We start from the raw sequence: 21,761 nt of genomic DNA on the forward strand, positions 1-21,761 counted from the left end.
CACAATGTTCTCGACTTCTCTATAGCTTAACTGATAAGGATGTACTAAGATGAAGATGTTAAGATGTTGTTTATAGTTTTTATTATTCCCACTAACAGTAGCGTAAACCTTCCTCCCTCAACTTATCAGATCACTCAATTGCTATTGGCGTATCATAACCTATAAGAATTGCACTGAGAAGGGGATGCCATCACTTGGCTGGCAATCACATCTTTTTATCTAGGTCCTGATGTAGGTGCTAGTGTTGTTTAGAGAGTGGTAGCAAATGAGGCATAGGATTGATGTAATGTAATGTGTATACTTGTAAAGCGCACTGTTGCCAGCCGGCGTCCTGGCGCTGTATACCGCTGGGGAACCAGTCCTGGCTTTCCCTGTGGGATGGTCCCTGCTGGGAATCCCCAAGGTGGAGCCAGGCATCCGCGGCGTTGAGGGGGCCGTTGTGGAGATTAGGCAAGCTAATGCCCAGAGTTGCAGAGTGGGACCCCTGGTTAGAGTAGGCACTGACGTGAGAATTATCGAGTCCGCTGACCCTGGTCCATGACCCTGCCGCGTCGGGAATCGAACCCTGGTCCTGGGCCGACTTCTGCTTTTGGGTCTGCCGCCTCTAACCAGTGAGCCATTGAGAGATGTACCCCAGGCTGAACATGAAAACTGAGAAAACATGAAAACTGAGATTCTAATTTTTAGTAGGGTGTGGATTTTCATAATATCCATAGTACTGATTATCAAGCCTTAGAAAATCTGTTTTTTATTACTGTGCATTCGTTTGAAAATATTCAAGTTCTAATGCACTAACAGTGGACTTTTCCATCTGCAGAATATACTGAATGACCAGAGATGGCAGTGCTGCGGAAGAGAATTTGTCTGCATTGCTTAGACCAAAAAAAAAACAAGAAGCCATTTCTCAGCACTCTGCCTTCCTTCATCAATTTAAATGGTAAGTCAAACTCGAGTTAGTGGGGTCTTGGCATGATTATCTTTGTCAAGACTCTACCAAAATGGATGACGTTACGGTGATCATCATATTTTATCAGACTTTGTCTCCGAAGCTGAGAAAGCCTGCGTTAGATACCTTTGCTAACAATGTGTCATCAGAGGACATTACTGTCTTTAAGGCTGGAAAGAGTTTCCTTAATTTGGAGCGATGGCCTTACTTTCTCAAGGAGTGAAGCTCATTTAACTTGTTTCCCTGCACTCTGTGTGTGGGTCTCTGAGACTCCAGATGGATAGCTGTTTAGGATACTCGACGGTCTTGCAACTCCATCCAATTTTCAAAAGGAGCCCAATGCTTTCCCAGTATACTGCCTAGCTGCCTTGCAGTCCTAATTACATATAGTTACCTAGTTCATAATTGCTGATGTCTCCTCCTCCTGTGTTTCCTCGTCACCCAGGGCGATTGGTCACGTGCTGTCCTGACATCATAAAGCTAGAGCAGGATGTCATCTGACATGAGGGACAATCAGTTGCCTAGCAAGCACTAAGATACATTTATCGTGGTATTGAACTGGGTTGCAGGGTAAACAGGGCGCCCAGCTGAAGACCTAGAGGGTGAGATTAATGAAACTGGCGCATTATTTGAGACTTGTGCATCTGTTTGAAGGTGCAGTTAATCACAATGTTCTCGACTTCTCTATAGCTTAACTGATAAGGATGTACTAAGATGAAGATGTTAAGATGTTGTTTATAGTTTTTATTATTCCCACTAACAGTAGCGTAAACCTTCCTCCCTCAACTTATCAGATCACTCAATTGCTATTGGCGTATCATAACCTATAAGAATTGCACTGAGAAGGGGATGCCATCACTTGGCTGGCAATCACATCTTTTTATCTAGGTCCTGATGTAGGTGCTAGTGTTGTTTAGAGAGTGGTAGCAAATGAGGCATAGGATTGATGTAATGTAATGTGTATACTTGTAAAGCGCACTGTTGCCAGCCGGCGTCCTGGCGCTGTATACCGCTGGGGAACCAGTCCTGGCTTTCCCTGTGGGATGGTCCCTGCTGGGAATCCCCAAGGTGGAGCCAGGCATCCCCGGCGTTGAGGGGGCCGTTGTGGAGATTAGGCAAGCTAATGCCCAGAGTTGCAGAGTGGGACCCCTGGTTAGAGTAGGCACTGACGTGAGAATTATCGAGTCCGCTGACCCTGGTCCATGACCCTGCCCCGTCGGGAATCAAACCCTGGTCCCGGGCCGACTTCTGCTTTTGGGTCTGCCGCCTCTAACCAGTGAGCCATTGAGAGATGTACCCCAGTCGGAACATGAAAACTGAGAAAACATGAAAACTGAGATTCTAATTTTTAGTCGGGTGTGGATTTTCACAATATCCATAGTACTGATTATCAAGCCTTAGAAAATCTGGTTTTTTATTACTGTGCATTCGTTTGAAAATATTCAAGTTCTAATGCACTAACAGTGGACTTTTCCATCTGCAGAATATACTGAATGACCAGAGATGGCAGTGCTGCGGAAGAGAATTTGTCTGCATTGCTGAGACCAAAAAAAAAACCAGGAAGCCTTTTCTCAGCACTCTGCCTTCCTTCATCAATTTAAATGGTAAGTCAAACTCGAGTTAGTGGGGTCTTGGCATGATTATCTTTGTCAAGACTCTACCAAAATGGATGACCTTACGGTGATCATCATATTTTATCAGACTTTGTCTCCGAAGCTGAGAAAGCCTGCGTTAGATACCTGTGCTAACAATGTGTCATCAGAGGACATTACTGTCTTTAAGGCTGGAAAGAGTTTCCTTAATTTGGAGCCATGGCCTTACTTTCTCAAGGAGTGAAGCTCATTTGACCTGTTTCCCTGCACTCTCTGTCTGGGTCTCTGATACTCCAGATGGATAGCTGTTTAGGATACTCGGCGGTCTTGCAACTTCATCCAATTTTCAAAAGGAGCCCAATGCTTTCCCAGTATACTGCCTAGCTGCTTTGCAGTCTTAATTACATATAGTTACCTAGTGCATAATTGCTGATTTCTCCTCCTCCTGTGTATCCTCGTCACCCAGGGCGATTGGTCACGTGCTGTCCTGACATAATAAAGCTAGAGCAGGATGTCATCTGACATCAGGGACAATCAGTTGCCTAGCAAGCACTAAGATACATTTATCGTGGTATTGAACTGGGTTGCAGGGTAAACAGGGCGCCCAGCTGAAGACCTAGAGGGTGAGATTAATGAAACTGGCGCATTATTTGAGACTTGTGCATCTGTTTGAAGGTGCAGTTAATCACAATGTTCTCGACTTCTCTATAGCTTAACTGATAAGGATGTACTAAGATGAAGATGTTAAGATGTTGTTTATAGTTTTTATTATTCCCACTAACAGTAGCGTAAACCTTCCTCCCTCAACTTATCAGATCACTCAATTGCTATTGGCGTATCATAACCTATAAGAATTGCACTGAGAAGGGGATGCCATCACTTGGCTGGCAATCACATCTTTTTATCTAGGTCCTGATGTAGGTGCTAGTGTTGTTTAGAGAGTGGTAGCAAATGAGGCATAGGATTGATGTAATGTAATGTGTATACTTGTAAAGCGCACTGTTGCCAGCCGGCGTCCTGGCGCTGTATACCGCTGGGGAACCAGTCCTGGCTTTCCCTGTGGGATGGTCCCTGCTGGGAATCCCCAAGGTGGAGCCAGGCATCCGCGGCGTTGAGGGGGCCGTTGTGGAGATTAGGCAAGCTAATGCCCAGAGTTGCAGAGTGGGACCCCTGGTTAGAGTAGGCACTGACGTGAGAATTATCGAGTCCGCTGACCCTGGTCCATGACCCTGCCGCGTCGGGAATCGAACCCTGGTCCTGGGCCGACTTCTGCTTTTGGGTCTGCCGCCTCTAACCAGTGAGCCATTGAGAGATGTACCCCAGGCTGAACATGAAAACTGAGAAAACATGAAAACTGAGATTCTAATTTTTAGTAGGGTGTGGATTTTCATAATATCCATAGTACTGATTATCAAGCCTTAGAAAATCTGTTTTTTATTACTGTGCATTCGTTTGAAAATATTCAAGTTCTAATGCACTAACAGTGGACTTTTCCATCTGCAGAATATACTGAATGACCAGAGATGGCAGTGCTGCGGAAGAGAATTTGTCTGCATTGCTGAGACCCAAAAAAAAAACCATGAAGCCTTTTCTCAGCACTCTGCCTTCCTTCATCAATTTAAATGGTAAGTCAAACTCGAGTTAGTGGGGTCTTGGCATGATTATCTTTGTCAAGACTCTACCAAAATGGATGACCTTACGGTGATCATCATATTTTATCAGACTTTGTCTCCGAAGCTGAGAAAGCCTGCGTTAGATACCTGTGCTAACAATGTGTCATCAGAGGACATTACTGTCTTTAAGGCTGGAAAGAGTTTCCTTAATTTGGAGCCATGGCCTTACTTTCTCAAGGAGTGAAGCTCATTTGACCTGTTTCCCTGCACTCTGTGTGTGGGTCTCTGATACTCCAGATGGATAGCTGTTTAGGATACTCGGCGGTCTTGCAACTCCATCCAATTTTCAAAAGGAGCCCAATGCTTTCCCAGTATACTGCCTAGCTGCCTTGCAGTGCTAATTACATATAGTTACCTAGTGCATAATTGCTGATGTCTCCTCCTCCTGTGTTTCCTTGTCACCGAGGGCGATTGGTCACATGCTGTCCTGACATCATAAAGCTAGAGCAGGATGTCATCTGACATGAGGGACAATCAGTTGCCTAGCAAGCACTAAGATACATTTATCATGGTGTTGAACTGGGTTGCAGGGTAAACAGGGCGCCCAGCTGAAGACCTAGATGGTGAGATGAATGAAACTGGCGCATTATTTGAGACTTGTGCATCTGTTTGAAGGTGCAGTTAATCACAATGTTCTCGACTTCTCTATAGCTTAACTGATAAGGATGTACTAAGATGAAGATGTTAAGATGTTGTTTATAGTTTTTATTATTCCCACTAACAGTAGCGTAAACCTTCCTCCCTCAACTTATCAGATCACTCAATTGCTATTGGCGTATCATAACCTATAAGAATTGCACTGAGAAGGGGATGCCATCACTTGGCTGGCAATCACATCTTTTTATCTAGGTCCTGATGTAGGTGCTAGTGTTGTTTAGAGAGTGGTAGCAAATGAGGCATAGGATTGATGTAATGTAATGTGTATACTTGTAAAGCGCACTGTTGCCAGCCGGCGTCCTGGCGCTGTATACCGCTGGGGAACCAGTCCTGGCTTTCCCTGTGGGATGGTCCCTGCTGGGAATCCCCAAGGTGGAGCCAGGCATCCGCGGCGTTGAGGGGGCCGTTGTGGAGATTAGGCAAGCTAATGCCCAGAGTTGCAGAGTGGGACCCCTGGTTAGAGTAGGCACTGACGTGAGAATTATCGAGTCCGCTGACCCTGGTCCATGACCCTGCCGCGTCGGGAATCGAACCCTGGTCCTGGGCCGACTTCTGCTTTTGGGTCTGCCGCCTCTAACCAGTGAGCCATTGAGAGATGTACCCCAGGCTGAACATGAAAACTGAGAAAACATGAAAACTGAGATTCTAATTTTTAGTAGGGTGTGGATTTTCACAATATCCATAGTACTGATTATCAAGCCTTAGAAAATCTGTTTTTTATTACTGTGCATTCGTTTGAAAATATTCAAGTTCTAATGCACTAACAGTGGACTTTTCCATCTGCAGAATATACTGAATGACCAGAGATGGCAGTGCTGCGGAAGAGAATTTGTCTGCATTGCTGAGACCCAAAAAAAAACCATGAAGCCTTTTCTCAGCACTCTGCCTTCCTTCATCAATTTAAATGGTAAGTCAAACTCGAGTTAGTGGGGTCTTGGCATGATTATCTTTGTCAAGACTCTACCAAAATGGATGACCTTACGGTGATCATCATATTTTATCAGACTTTGTCTCCGAAGCTGAGAAAGCCTGCGTTAGATACCTGTGCTAACAATGTGTCATCAGAGGACATTACTGTCTTTAAGGCTGGAAAGAGTTTCCTTAATTTGGAGCCATGGCCTTACTTTCTCAAGGAGTGAAGCTCATTTGACCTGTTTCCCTGCACTCTGTGTGTGGGTCTCTGATACTCCAGATGGATAGCTGTTTAGGATACTCGGCGGTCTTGCAACTCCATCCAATTTTCAAAAGGAGCCCAATGCTTTCCCAGTATACTGCCTAGCTGCCTTGCAGTGCTAATTACATATAGTTACCTAGTGCATAATTGCTGATGTCTCCTCCTCCTGTGTTTCCTTGTCACCGAGGGCGATTGGTCACATGCTGTCCTGACATCATAAAGCTAGAGCAGGATGTCATCTGACATGAGGGACAATCAGTTGCCTAGCAAGCACTAAGATACATTTATCATGGTGTTGAACTGGGTTGCAGGGTAAACAGGGCGCCCAGCTGAAGACCTAGATGGTGAGATGAATGAAACTGGCGCATTATTTGAGACTTGTGCATCTGTTTGAAGGTGCAGTTAATCACAATGTTCTCGACTTCTCTATAGCTTAACTGATTAGGATGTACTAAGATGAAGATGTTAAGATGTTGTTTATAGTTTTTATTATTCCCACTAACAGTAGCGTAAACCTTCCTCCCTCAACTTATCAGATCACTCAATTGCTATTGGCGTATCATAACCTATAAGAATTGCACTGAGAAGGGGATGCCATCACTTGGCTGGCAATCACATCTTTTTATCTAGGTCCTGATGTAGGTGCTAGTGTTGTTTAGAGAGTGGTAGCAAATGAGGCATAGGATTGATGTAATGTAATGTGTATACTTGTAAAGCGCACTGTTGCCAGCCGGCGTCCTGGCGCTGTATACCGCTGGGGAACCAGTCCTGGCTTTCCCTGTGGGATGGTCCCTGCTGGGAATCCCCAAGGTGGAGCCAGGCATCCGCGGCGTTGAGGGGGCCGTTGTGGAGATTAGGCAAGCTAATGCCCAGAGTTGCAGAGTGGGACCCCTGGTTAGAGTAGGCACTGACGTGAGAATTATCGAGTCCGCTGACCCTGGTCCATGACCCTGCCGCGTCGGGAATCGAACCCTGGTCCTGGGCCGACTTCTGCTTTTGGGTCTGCCGCCTCTAACCAGTGAGCCATTGAGAGATGTACCCCAGGCTGAACATGAAAACTGAGAAAACATGAAAACTGAGATTCTAATTTTTAGTAGGGTGTGGATTTTCATAATATCCATAGTACTGATTATCAAGCCTTAGAAAATCTGTTTTTTATTACTGTGCATTCGTTTGAAAATATTCAAGTTCTAATGCACTAACAGTGGACTTTTCCATCTGCAGAATATACTGAATGACCAGAGATGGCAGTGCTGCGGAAGAGAATTTGTCTGCATTGCTTAGACCAAAAAAAAAACAAGAAGCCATTTCTCAGCACTCTGCCTTCCTTCATCAATTTAAATGGTAAGTCAAACTCGAGTTAGTGGGGTCTTGGCATGATTATCTTTGTCAAGACTCTACCAAAATGGATGACGTTACGGTGATCATCATATTTTATCAGACTTTGTCTCCGAAGCTGAGAAAGCCTGCGTTAGATACCTTTGCTAACAATGTGTCATCAGAGGACATTACTGTCTTTAAGGCTGGAAAGAGTTTCCTTAATTTGGAGCGATGGCCTTACTTTCTCAAGGAGTGAAGCTCATTTAACTTGTTTCCCTGCACTCTGTGTGTGGGTCTCTGAGACTCCAGATGGATAGCTGTTTAGGATACTCGACGGTCTTGCAACTCCATCCAATTTTCAAAAGGAGCCCAATGCTTTCCCAGTATACTGCCTAGCTGCCTTGCAGTCCTAATTACATATAGTTACCTAGTTCATAATTGCTGATGTCTCCTCCTCCTGTGTTTCCTCGTCACCCAGGGCGATTGGTCACGTGCTGTCCTGACATCATAAAGCTAGAGCAGGATGTCATCTGACATGAGGGACAATCAGTTGCCTAGCAAGCACTAAGATACATTTATCGTGGTATTGAACTGGGTTGCAGGGTAAACAGGGCGCCCAGCTGAAGACCTAGAGGGTGAGATTAATGAAACTGGCGCATTATTTGAGACTTGTGCATCTGTTTGAAGGTGCAGTTAATCACAATGTTCTCGACTTCTCTATAGCTTAACTGATAAGGATGTACTAAGATGAAGATGTTAAGATGTTGTTTATAGTTTTTATTATTCCCACTAACAGTAGCGTAAACCTTCCTCCCTCAACTTATCAGATCACTCAATTGCTATTGGCGTATCATAACCTATAAGAATTGCACTGAGAAGGGGATGCCATCACTTGGCTGGCAATCACATCTTTTTATCTAGGTCCTGATGTAGGTGCTAGTGTTGTTTAGAGAGTGGTAGCAAATGAGGCATAGGATTGATGTAATGTAATGTGTATACTTGTAAAGCGCACTGTTGCCAGCCGGCGTCCTGGCGCTGTATACCGCTGGGGAACCAGTCCTGGCTTTCCCTGTGGGATGGTCCCTGCTGGGAATCCCCAAGGTGGAGCCAGGCATCCCCGGCGTTGAGGGGGCCGTTGTGGAGATTAGGCAAGCTAATGCCCAGAGTTGCAGAGTGGGACCCCTGGTTAGAGTAGGCACTGACGTGAGAATTATCGAGTCCGCTGACCCTGGTCCATGACCCTGCCCCGTCGGGAATCAAACCCTGGTCCCGGGCCGACTTCTGCTTTTGGGTCTGCCGCCTCTAACCAGTGAGCCATTGAGAGATGTACCCCAGTCGGAACATGAAAACTGAGAAAACATGAAAACTGAGATTCTAATTTTTAGTCGGGTGTGGATTTTCACAATATCCATAGTACTGATTATCAAGCCTTAGAAAATCTGTTTTTTATTACTGTGCATTCGTTTGAAAATATTCAAGTTCTAATGCACTAACAGTGGACTTTTCCATCTGCAGAATATACTGAATGACCAGAGATGGCAGTGCTGCGGAAGAGAATTTGTCTGCATTGCTGAGACCCAAAAAAAAACCATGAAGCCTTTTCTCAGCACTCTGCCTTCCTTCATCAATTTAAATGGTAAGTCAAACTCGAGTTAGTGGGGTCTTGGCATGATTATCTTTGTCAAGACTCTACCAAAATGGATGACCTTACGGTGATCATCATATTTTATCAGACTTTGTCTCCGAAGCTGAGAAAGCCTGCGTTAGATACCTGTGCTAACAATGTGTCATCAGAGGACATTACTGTCTTTAAGGCTGGAAAGAGTTTCCTTAATTTGGAGCCATGGCCTTACTTTCTCAAGGAGTGAAGCTCATTTGACCTGTTTCCCTGCACTCTGTGTGTGGGTCTCTGATACTCCAGATGGATAGCTGTTTAGGATACTCGGCGGTCTTGCAACTCCATCCAATTTTCAAAAGGAGCCCAATGCTTTCCCAGTATACTGCCTAGCTGCCTTGCAGTGCTAATTACATATAGTTACCTAGTGCATAATTGCTGATGTCTCCTCCTCCTGTGTTTCCTTGTCACCGAGGGCGATTGGTCACATGCTGTCCTGACATCATAAAGCTAGAGCAGGATGTCATCTGACATGAGGGACAATCAGTTGCCTAGCAAGCACTAAGATACATTTATCATGGTGTTGAACTGGGTTGCAGGGTAAACAGGGCGCCCAGCTGAAGACCTAGATGGTGAGATGAATGAAACTGGCGCATTATTTGAGACTTGTGCATCTGTTTGAAGGTGCAGTTAATCACAATGTTCTCGACTTCTCTATAGCTTAACTGATAAGGATGTACTAAGATGAAGATGTTAAGATGTTGTTTATAGTTTTTATTATTCCCACTAACAGTAGCGTAAACCTTCCTCCCTCAACTTATCAGATCACTCAATTGCTATTGGCGTATCATAACCTATAAGAATTGCACTGAGAAGGGGATGCCATCACTTGGCTGGCAATCACATCTTTTTATCTAGGTCCTGATGTAGGTGCTAGTGTTGTTTAGAGAGTGGTAGCAAATGAGGCATAGGATTGATGTAATGTAATGTGTATACTTGTAAAGCGCACTGTTGCCAGCCGGCGTCCTGGCGCTGTATACCGCTGGGGAACCAGTCCTGGCTTTCCCTGTGGGATGGTCCCTGCTGGGAATCCCCAAGGTGGAGCCAGGCATCCGCGGCGTTGAGGGGGCCGTTGTGGAGATTAGGCAAGCTAATGCCCAGAGTTGCAGAGTGGGACCCCTGGTTAGAGTAGGCACTGACGTGAGAATTATCGAGTCCGCTGACCCTGGTCCATGACCCTGCCGCGTCGGGAATCGAACCCTGGTCCTGGGCCGACTTCTGCTTTTGGGTCTGCCGCCTCTAACCAGTGAGCCATTGAGAGATGTACCCCAGGCTGAACATGAAAACTGAGAAAACATGAAAACTGAGATTCTAATTTTTAGTAGGGTGTGGATTTTCATAATATCCATAGTACTGATTATCAAGCCTTAGAAAATCTGTTTTTTATTACTGTGCATTCGTTTGAAAATATTCAAGTTCTAATGCACTAACAGTGGACTTTTCCATCTGCAGAATATACTGAATGACCAGAGATGGCAGTGCTGCGGAAGAGAATTTGTCTGCATTGCTTAGACCAAAAAAAAAACAAGAAGCCATTTCTCAGCACTCTGCCTTCCTTCATCAATTTAAATGGTAAGTCAAACTCGAGTTAGTGGGGTCTTGGCATGATTATCTTTGTCAAGACTCTACCAAAATGGATGACGTTACGGTGATCATCATATTTTATCAGACTTTGTCTCCGAAGCTGAGAAAGCCTGCGTTAGATACCTTTGCTAACAATGTGTCATCAGAGGACATTACTGTCTTTAAGGCTGGAAAGAGTTTCCTTAATTTGGAGCGATGGCCTTACTTTCTCAAGGAGTGAAGCTCATTTAACTTGTTTCCCTGCACTCTGTGTGTGGGTCTCTGAGACTCCAGATGGATAGCTGTTTAGGATACTCGACGGTCTTGCAACTCCATCCAATTTTCAAAAGGAGCCCAATGCTTTCCCAGTATACTGCCTAGCTGCCTTGCAGTCCTAATTACATATAGTTACCTAGTTCATAATTGCTGATGTCTCCTCCTCCTGTGTTTCCTCGTCACCCAGGGCGATTGGTCACGTGCTGTCCTGACATCATAAAGCTAGAGCAGGATGTCATCTGACATGAGGGACAATCAGTTGCCTAGCAAGCACTAAGATACATTTATCGTGGTATTGAACTGGGTTGCAGGGTAAACAGGGCGCCCAGCTGAAGACCTAGAGGGTGAGATTAATGAAACTGGCGCATTATTTGAGACTTGTGCATCTGTTTGAAGGTGCAGTTAATCACAATGTTCTCGACTTCTCTATAGCTTAACTGATAAGGATGTACTAAGATGAAGATGTTAAGATGTTGTTTATAGTTTTTATTATTCCCACTAACAGTAGCGTAAACCTTCCTCCCTCAACTTATCAGATCACTCAATTGCTATTGGCGTATCATAACCTATAAGAATTGCACTGAGAAGGGGATGCCATCACTTGGCTGGCAATCACATCTTTTTATCTAGGTCCTGATGTAGGTGCTAGTGTTGTTTAGAGAGTGGTAGCAAATGAGGCATAGGATTGATGTAATGTAATGTGTATACTTGTAAAGCGCACTGTTGCCAGCCGGCGTCCTGGCGCTGTATACCGCTGGGGAACCAGTCCTGGCTTTCCCTGTGGGATGGTCCCTGCTGGGAATCCCCAAGGTGGAGCCAGGCATCCCCGGCGTTGAGGGGGCCGTTGTGGAGATTAGGCAAGCTAATGCCCAGAGTTGCAGAGTGGGACCCCTGGTTAGAGTAGGCACTGACGTGAGAATTATCGAGTCCGCTGACCCTGGTCCATGACCCTGCCCCGTCGGGAATCAAACCCTGGTCCCGGGCCGACTTCTGCTTTTGGGTCTGCCGCCTCTAACCAGTGAGCCATTGAGAGATGTACCCCAGTCGGAACATGAAAACTGAGAAAACATGAAAACTGAGATTCTAATTTTTAGTCGGGTGTGGATTTTCACAATATCCATAGTACTGATTATCAAGCCTTAGAAAATCTGTTTTTTATTACTGTGCATTCGTTTGAAAATATTCAAGTTCTAATGCACTAACAGTGGACTTTTCCATCTGCAGAATATACTGAATGACCAGAGATGGCAGTGCTGCGGAAGAGAATTTGTCTGCATTGCTGAGACCAAAAAAAAAACCAGGAAGCCTTTTCTCAGCACTCTGCCTTCCTTCATCAATTTAAATGGTAAGTCAAACTCGAGTTAGTGGGGTCTTGGCATGATTATCTTTGTCAAGACTCTACCAAAATGGATGACCTTACGGTGATCATCATATTTTATCAGACTTTGTCTCCGAAGCTGAGAAAGCCTGCGTTAGATACCTGTGCTAACAATGTGTCATCAGAGGACATTACTGTCTTTAAGGCTGGAAAGAGTTTCCTTAATTTGGAGCCATGGCCTTACTTTCTCAAGGAGTGAAGCTCATTTGACCTGTTTCCCTGCACTCTCTGTCTGGGTCTCTGATACTCCAGATGGATAGCTGTTTAGGATACTCGGCGGTCTTGCAACTCCATCCAATTTTCAAAAGGAGCCCAATGCTTTCCCAGTATACTGCCTAGCTGCTTTGCAGTCTTAATTACATATAGTTACCTAGTGCATAATTGCTGATTTCTCCTCCTCCTGTGTATCCTCGTCACCCAGGGCGATTGGTCACGTGCTGTCCTGACATAATAAAGCTAGAGCAGGATGTCATCTGACATCAGGGACAATCAGTTGCCTAGCAAGCACTAAGATACATTTATCGTGGTATTGAACTGGGTTGCAGGGTAAACAGGGCGCCCAGCTGAAGACCTAGAGGGTGAGATTAATGAAACTGGCGCATTATTTGAGACTTGTGCATCTGTTTGAAGGTGCAGTTAATCACAATGTTCTCGACTTCTCTATAGCTTAACTGATAAGGATGTACTAAGATGAAGATGTTAAGATGTTGTTTATAGTTTTTATTATTCCCACTAACAGTAGCGTAAACCTTCCTCCCTCAACTTATCAGATCACTCAATTGCTATTGGCGTATCATAACCTATAAGAATTGCACTGAGAAGGGGATGCCATCACTTGGCTGGCAATCACATCTTTTTATCTAGGTCCTGATGTAGGTGCTAGTGTTGTTTAGAGAGTGGTAGCAAATGAGGCATAGGATTGATGTAATGTAATGTGTATACTTGTAAAGCGCACTGTTGCCAGCCGGCGTCCTGGCGCTGTATACCGCTGGGGAACCAGTCCTGGCTTTCCCTGTGGGATGGTCCCTGCTGGGAATCCCCAAGGTGGAGCCAGGCATCCGCGGCGTTGAGGGGGCCGTTGTGGAGATTAGGCAAGCTAATGCCCAGAGTTGCAGAGTGGGACCCCTGGTTAGAGTAGGCACTGACGTGAGAATTATCGAGTCCGCTGACCCTGGTCCATGACCCTGCCGCGTCGGGAATCGAACCCTGGTCCTGGGCCGACTTCTGCTTTTGGGTCTGCCGCCTCTAACCAGTGAGCCATTGAGAGATGTACCCCAGGCTGAACATGAAAACTGAGAAAACATGAAAACTGAGATTCTAATTTTTAGTAGGGTGTGGATTTTCATAATATCCATAGTACTGATTATCAAGCCTTAGAAAATCTGTTTTTTATTACTGTGCATTCGTTTGAAAATATTCAAGTTCTAATGCACTAACAGTGGACTTTTCCATCTGCAGAATATACTGAATGACCAGAGATGGCAGTGCTGCGGAAGAGAATTTGTCTGCATTGCTGAGACCCAAAAAAAAACCATGAAGCCTTTTCTCAGCACTCTGCCTTCCTTCATCAATTTAAATGGTAAGTCAAACTCGAGTTAGTGGGGTCTTGGCATGATTATCTTTGTCAAGACTCTACCAAAATGGATGACCTTACGGTGATCATCATATTTTATCAGACTTTGTCTCCGAAGCTGAGAAAGCCTGCGTTAGATACCTGTGCTAACAATGTGTCATCAGAGGACATTACTGTCTTTAAGGCTGGAAAGAGTTTCCTTAATTTGGAGCCATGGCCTTACTTTCTCAAGGAGTGAAGCTCATTTGACCTGTTTCCCTGCACTCTGTGTGTGGGTCTCTGATACTCCAGATGGATAGCTGTTTAGGATACTCGGCGGTCTTGCAACTCCATCCAATTTTCAAAAGCAGCCCAATGCTTTCCCAGTATACTGCCTAGCTGCCTTGCAGTGCTAATTACATATAGTTACCTAGTGCATAATTGCTGATGTCTCCTCCTCCTGTGTTTCCTTGTCACCGAGGGCGATTGGTCACATGCTGTCCTGACATCATAAAGCTAGAGCAGGATGTCATCTGACATGAGGGACAATCAGTTGCCTAGCAAGCACTAAGATACATTTATCATGGTGTTGAACTGGGTTGCAGGGTAAACAGGGCGCCCAGCTGAAGACCTAGATGGTGAGATGAATGAAACTGGCGCATTATTTGAGACTTGTGCATCTGTTTGAAGGTGCAGTTAATCACAATGTTCTCGACTTCTCTATAGCTTAACTGATAAGGATGTACTAAGATGAAGATGTTAAGATGTTGTTTATAGTTTTTATTATTCCCACTAACAGTAGCGTAAACCTTCCTCCCTCAACTTATCAGATCACTCAATTGCTATTGGCGTATCATAACCTATAAGAATTGCACTGAGAAGGGGATGCCATCACTTGGCTGGCAATCACATCTTTTTATCTAGGTCCTGATGTAGGTGCTAGTGTTGTTTAGAGAGTGGTAGCAAATGAGGCATAGGATTGATGTAATGTGTATACTTGTAAAGCGCACTGTTGCCAGCCGGCGTCCTGGCGCTGTATACCGCTGGGGAACCAGTCCTGGCTTTCCCTGTGGGATGGTCCCTGCTGGGAATCCCCAAGGTGGAGCCAGGCATCCCCGGCGTTGAGGGGGCCGTTGTGGAGATTAGGCAAGCTAATGCCCAGAGTTACAGAGTGGGAACCCTGGTTAAAGTAGGCACTGACGTGAGAATTATCGAGTCCGCTGACCCTGGTCCATGACCCTGCCGCGTCGGGAATCAAACCCTGGTCCCGGGCCGACTTCTGCTTTTGGGTCTGCCGCCTCTAACCAGTGAGCCATTGAGAGATGTACCCCAGTCGGAACATGAAAACTGAGAAAACATGAAAACTGAGATTCTAATTTTTAGTAGGGTGTGGATTTTCACAATATCCATAGTACTGATTATCAAGCCTTAGAAAATCTGTTTTTTATTGCTGTGCATTCGTTTGAAAATATTCAAGTTCTAATGCACTAACAGTGGACTTTTCCATCTGCAGAATATACTGAATGACCAGAGATGGCAGTGCTGCGGAAGAGAATTTGTCTGCATTGCTGAGACCAAAAAAAAAAAAACAAGAAGCCATTTCTCAGCACTCTGCCTTCCTTCATCAATTTAAATGGTAAGTCAAACTCGAGTTAGTGGGGTCTTGGCATGATTATCTTTGTCAAGACTCTACCAAAATGGATGATGTTACGGTGATCATCATATTTTATCAGACTTTGTCTCTGAAGCTGAGAAAGCCTGCGTTAGATACCTGTGCTAACAATGTGTCATCAGAGGACATTACTGTCTTTAAGGCTGGAAAGAGTTTCCTTAATTTGGAGCGATGGCCTTACTTTCTCAAGGAGTGAAGCTCATTTGACCTGTTTCCCTGCACTCTGTGTGTGGGTCTCTGATACTCCAGATGGATAGCTGTTTAGGATACTCGGCGGTCTTGCAACTCCATCCAATTTTCAAAAGGAGCCCAATGCTTTCCCAGTATACTGCCTAGCTGCCTTGCAGTCCTAATTACATATAGTTACCTAGTGCATAATTGCTGATTTCTCCTCCTCATGTGTTTCCTCGTCACCCAGGGCGATTGGTCACGTGCTGTCCTGACATCATAAAGCTAGAGCAGGATGTCATCTGACATGAGGGACAATCAGTTGCCTAGCAAGCAGTAAGATACATTTATCATGGTATTGAACTGGGTTGCAGGGTAAACAGGGCGCCCAGCTGAAGACCTAGATGGTGAGATGAATGAAACTGGCGCATTATTTGAGACTTGTGCATCTGTTTGAAGGTGCAGTTAATCACAATGTTCTCGACTTCTCTATAGCTTAACTGATAAGGATGTACTAAGATGAAGATGTTAAGATGTTGCTTATAGTTTTCATTATTCCCACTAACAGTAGCGTAAACCTTCCTCCCTCAACTTATCAGATCACTCAATTGCTATTGGTGTATCATAACCTATAAGAATTGCACTGAGAAGGGGATGCCATCACTTGGCTGGCAATCACATCTTTTTATCTAGGTCCTGATGTAGGTGCTAGTGTTGTTTAGAGAGTGGTAGCAAATGAGGCATAGGATTGATGTAATGTAATGTGTATACTTGTAAAGCGCACTGTTGCCAGCCGGCGTCCTGGCGCTGTATACCGCTGGGTAACCAGTCCTGGCTTTCCCTGTGGGATGGTCCCTGCTGGGAATCCCCATGGTGGAGCCAGGCATCCCCGGCGTTGAGGGGGCCGTTGTGGAGATTAGGCAAGCTAATGCCCAGAGTTGCAGAGTGGGACCCCTGGTTAGAGTAGGCACTGACGTGAGAATTATCGAGTCCGCTGACCCTGGTCCATGACCCTGCCGCGTCGGGAATCGAACCCTGGTCCTGGGCCGACTTCTGCTTTTGGGTCTGCCGCCTCTAACCAGTGAGCCATTGAGAGATGTACCCCAGGCTGAACATGAAAACTGAGAAAACATGAAAACTGAGATTCTAATTTTTAGTAGGGTGTGGATTTTCATAATATCCATAGTACTGATTATCAAGCCTTAGAAAATCTGTTTTTTATTACTGTGCATTCGTTTGAAAATATTCAAGTTCTAATGCACTAACAGTGGACTTTTCCATCTGCAGAATATACTGAATGACCAGAGATGGCAGTGCTGCGGAAGAGAATTTGTCTGCATTGCTGAGACCCAAAAAAAAACCATGAAGCCTTTTCTCAGCACTCTGCCTTCCTTCATCAATTTAAATGGTAAGTCAAACTCGAGTTAGTGGGGTCTTGGCATGATTATCTTTGTCAAGACTCTACCAAAATGGATGACCTTACGGTGATCATCATATTTTATCAGACTTTGTCTCCGAAGCTGAGAAAGCCTGCGTTAGATACCTGTGCTAACAATGTGTCATCAGAGGACATTACTGTCTTTAAGGCTGGAAAGAGTTTCCTTAATTTGGAGCCATGGCCTTACTTTCTCAAGGAGTGAAGCTCATTTGACCTGTTTCCCTGCACTCTGTGTGTGGGTCTCTGATACTCCAGATGGATAGCTGTTTAGGATACTCGGCGGTCTTGCAACTCCATCCAATTTTCAAAAGGAGCCCAATGCTTTCCCAGTATACTGCCTAGCTGCCTTGCAGTGCTAATTACATATAGTTACCTAGTGCATAATTGCTGATGTCTCCTCCTCCTGTGTTTCCTTGTCACCGAGGGCGATTGGTCACATGCTGTCCTGACATCATAAAGCTAGAGCAGGATGTCATCTGACATGAGGGACAATCAGTTGCCTAGCAAGCACTAAGATACATTTATCATGGTGTTGAACTGGGTTGCAGGGTAAACAGGGCGCCCAGCTGAAGACCTAGATGGTGAGATGAATGAAACTGGCGCATTATTTGAGACTTGTGCATCTGTTTGAAGGTGCAGTTAATCACAATGTTCTCGACTTCTCTATAGCTTAACTGATAAGGATGTACTAAGATGAAGATGTTAAGATGTTGTTTATAGTTTTTATTATTCCCACTAACAGTAGCGTAAACCTTCCTCCCTCAACTTATCAGATCACTCAATTGCTATTGGCGTATCATAACCTATAAGAATTGCACTGAGAAGGGGATGCCATCACTTGGCTGGCAATCACATCTTTTTATCTAGGTCCTGATGTAGGTGCTAGTGTTGTTTAGAGAGTGGTAGCAAATGAGGCATAGGATTGATGTAATGTAATGTGTATACTTGTAAAGCGCACTGTTGCCAGCCGGCGTCCTGGCGCTGTATACCGCTGGGGAACCAGTCCTGGCTTTCCCTGTGGGATGGTCCCTGCTGGGAATCCCCAAGGTGGAGCCAGGCATCCGCGGCGTTGAGGGGGCCGTTGTGGAGATTAGGCAAGCTAATGCCCAGAGTTGCAGAGTGGGACCCCTGGTTAGAGTAGGCACTGACGTGAGAATTATCGAGTCCGCTGACCCTGGTCCATGACCCTGCCGCGTCGGGAATCGAACCCTGGTCCTGGGCCGACTTCTGCTTTTGGGTCTGCCGCCTCTAACCAGTGAGCCATTGAGAGATGTACCCCAGGCTGAACATGAAAACTGAGAAAACATGAAAACTGAGATTCTAATTTTTAGTAGGGTGTGGATTTTCACAATATCCATAGTACTGATTATCAAGCCTTAGAAAATCTGTTTTTTATTACTGTGCATTCGTTTGAAAATATTCAAGTTCTAATGCACTAACAGTGGACTTTTCCATCTGCAGAATATACTGAATGACCAGAGATGGCAGTGCTGCGGAAGAGAATTTGTCTGCATTGCTGAGACCCAAAAAAAAACCATGAAGCCTTTTCTCAGCACTCTGCCTTCCTTCATCAATTTAAATGGTAAGTCAAACTCGAGTTAGTGGGGTCTTGGCATGATTATCTTTGTCAAGACTCTACCAAAATGGATGACCTTACGGTGATCATCATATTTTATCAGACTTTGTCTCCGAAGCTGAGAAAGCCTGCGTTAGATACCTGTGCTAACAATGTGTCATCAGAGGACATTACTGTCTTTAAGGCTGGAAAGAGTTTCCTTAATTTGGAGCCATGGCCTTACTTTCTCAAGGAGTGAAGCTCATTTGACCTGTTTCCCTGCACTCTGTGTGTGGGTCTCTGATACTCCAGATGGATAGCTGTTTAGGATACTCGGCGGTCTTGCAACTCCATCCAATTTTCAAAAGGAGCCCAATGCTTTCCCAGTATACTGCCTAGCTGCCTTGCAGTGCTAATTACATATAGTTACCTAGTGCATAATTGCTGATGTCTCCTCCTCCTGTGTTTCCTTGTCACCGAGGGCGATTGGTCACATGCTGTCCTGACATCATAAAGCTAGAGCAGGATGTCATCTGACATGAGGGACAATCAGTTGCCTAGCAAGCACTAAGATACATTTATCATGGTGTTGAACTGGGTTGCAGGGTAAACAGGGCGCCCAGCTGAAGACCTAGATGGTGAGATGAATGAAACTGGCGCATTATTTGAGACTTGTGCATCTGTTTGAAGGTGCAGTTAATCACAATGTTCTCGACTTCTCTATAGCTTAACTGATAAGGATGTACTAAGATGAAGATGTTAAGATGTTGTTTATAGTTTTTATTATTCCCACTAACAGTAGCGTAAACCTTCCTCCCTCAACTTATCAGATCACTCAATTGCTATTGGCGTATCATAACCTATAAGAATTGCACTGAGAAGGGGATGCCATCACTTGGCTGGCAATCACATCTTTTTATCTAGGTCCTGATGTAGGTGCTAGTGTTGTTTAGAGAGTGGTAGCAAATGAGGCATAGGATTGATGTAATGTAATGTGTATACTTGTAAAGCGCACTGTTGCCAGCCGGCGTCCTGGCGCTGTATACCGCTGGGGAACCAGTCCTGGCTTTCCCTGTGGGATGGTCCCTGCTGGGAATCCCCAAGGTGGAGCCAGGCATCCGCGGCGTTGAGGGGGCCGTTGTGGAGATTAGGCAAGCTAATGCCCAGAGTTGCAGAGTGGGACCCCTGGTTAGAGTAGGCACTGACGTGAGAATTATCGAGTCCGCTGACCCTGGTCCATGACCCTGCCGCGTCGGGAATCGAACCCTGGTCCTGGGCCGACTTCTGCTTTTGGGTCTGCCGCCTCTAACCAGTGAGCCATTGAGAGATGTACCCCAGGCTGAACATGAAAACTGAGAAAACATGAAAACTGAGATTCTAATTTTTAGTAGGGTGTGGATTTTCACAATATCCATAGTACTGATTATCAAGCCTTAGAAAATCTGTTTTTTATTACTGTGCATTCGTTTGAAAATATTCAAGTTCTAATGCACTAACAGTGGACTTTTCCATCTGCAGAATATACTGAATGACCAGAGATGGCAGTGCTGCGGAAGAGAATTTGTCTGCATTGCTGAGACCCAAAAAAAAACCATGAAGCCTTTTCTCAGCACTCTGCCTTCCTTCATCAATTTAAATGGTAAGTCAAACTCGAGTTAGTGGGGTCTTGGCATGATTATCTTTGTCAAGACTCTACCAAAATGGATGACCTTACGGTGATCATCATATTTTATCAGACTTTGTCTCCGAAGCTGAGAAAGCCTGCGTTAGATACCTGTGCTAACAATGTGTCATCAGAGGACATTACTGTCTTTAAGGCTGGAAAGAGTTTCCTTAATTTGGAGCCATGGCCTTACTTTCTCAAGGAGTGAAGCTCATTTGACCTGTTTCCCTGCACTCTGTGTGTGGGTCTCTGATACTCCAGATGGATAGCTGTTTAGGATACTCGGCGGTCTTGCAACTCCATCCAATTTTCAAAAGGAGCCCAATGCTTTCCCAGTATACTGCCTAGCTGCCTTGCAGTGCTAATTACATATAGTTACCTAGTGCATAATTGCTGATGTCTCCTCCTCCTGTGTTTCCTTGTCACCGAGGGCGATTGGTCACATGCTGTCCTGACATCATAAAGCTAGAGCAGGATGTCATCTGACATGAGGGACAATCAGTTGCCTAGCAAGCACTAAGATACATTTATCATGGTGTTGAACTGGGTTGCAGGGTAAACAGGGCGCCCAGCTGAAGACCTAGATGGTGAGATGAATGAAACTGGCGCATTATTTGAGACTTGTGCATCTGTTTGAAGGTGCAGTTAATCACAATGTTCTCGACTTCTCTATAGCTTAACTGATAAGGATGTACTAAGATGAAGATGTTAAGATGTTGTTTATAGTTTTTATTATTCCCACTAACAGTAGCGTAAACCTTCCTCCCTCAACTTATCAGATCACTCAATTGCTATTGGCGTATCATAACCTATAAGAATTGCACTGAGAAGGGGATGCCATCACTTGGCTGGCAATCACATCTTTTTATCTAGGTCCTGATGTAGGTGCTAGTGTTGTTTAGAGAGTGGTAGCAAATGAGGCATAGGATTGATGTAATGTAATGTGTATACTTGTAAAGCGCACTGTTGCCAGCCGGCGTCCTGGCGCTGTATACCGCTGGGGAACCAGTCCTGGCTTTCCCTGTGGGATGGTCCCTGCTGGGAATCCCCAAGGTGGAGCCAGGCATCCGCGGCGTTGAGGGGGCCGTTGTGGAGATTAGGCAAGCTAATGCCCAGAGTTGCAGAGTGGGACCCCTGGTTAGAGTAGGCACTGACGTGAGAATTATCGAGTCCGCTGACCCTGGTCCATGACCCTGCCGCGTCGGGAATCGAACCCTGGTCCTGGGCCGACTTCTGCTTTTGGGTCTGCCGCCTCTAACCAGTGAGCCATTGAGAGATGTACCCCAGGCTGAACATGAAAACTGAGAAAACATGAAAACTGAGATTCTAATTTTTAGTAGGGTGTGGATTTTCATAATATCCATAGTACTGATTATCAAGCCTTAGAAAATCTGTTTTTTATTACTGTGCATTCGTTTGAAAATATTCAAGTTCTAATGCACTAACAGTGGACTTTTCC

This window comes from Lissotriton helveticus, chromosome 7 (assembly GCF_964261635.1).
Source record: "Lissotriton helveticus chromosome 7, aLisHel1.1, whole genome shotgun sequence".
Lineage (NCBI taxonomy): Eukaryota > Metazoa > Chordata > Amphibia > Caudata > Salamandridae > Lissotriton > Lissotriton helveticus.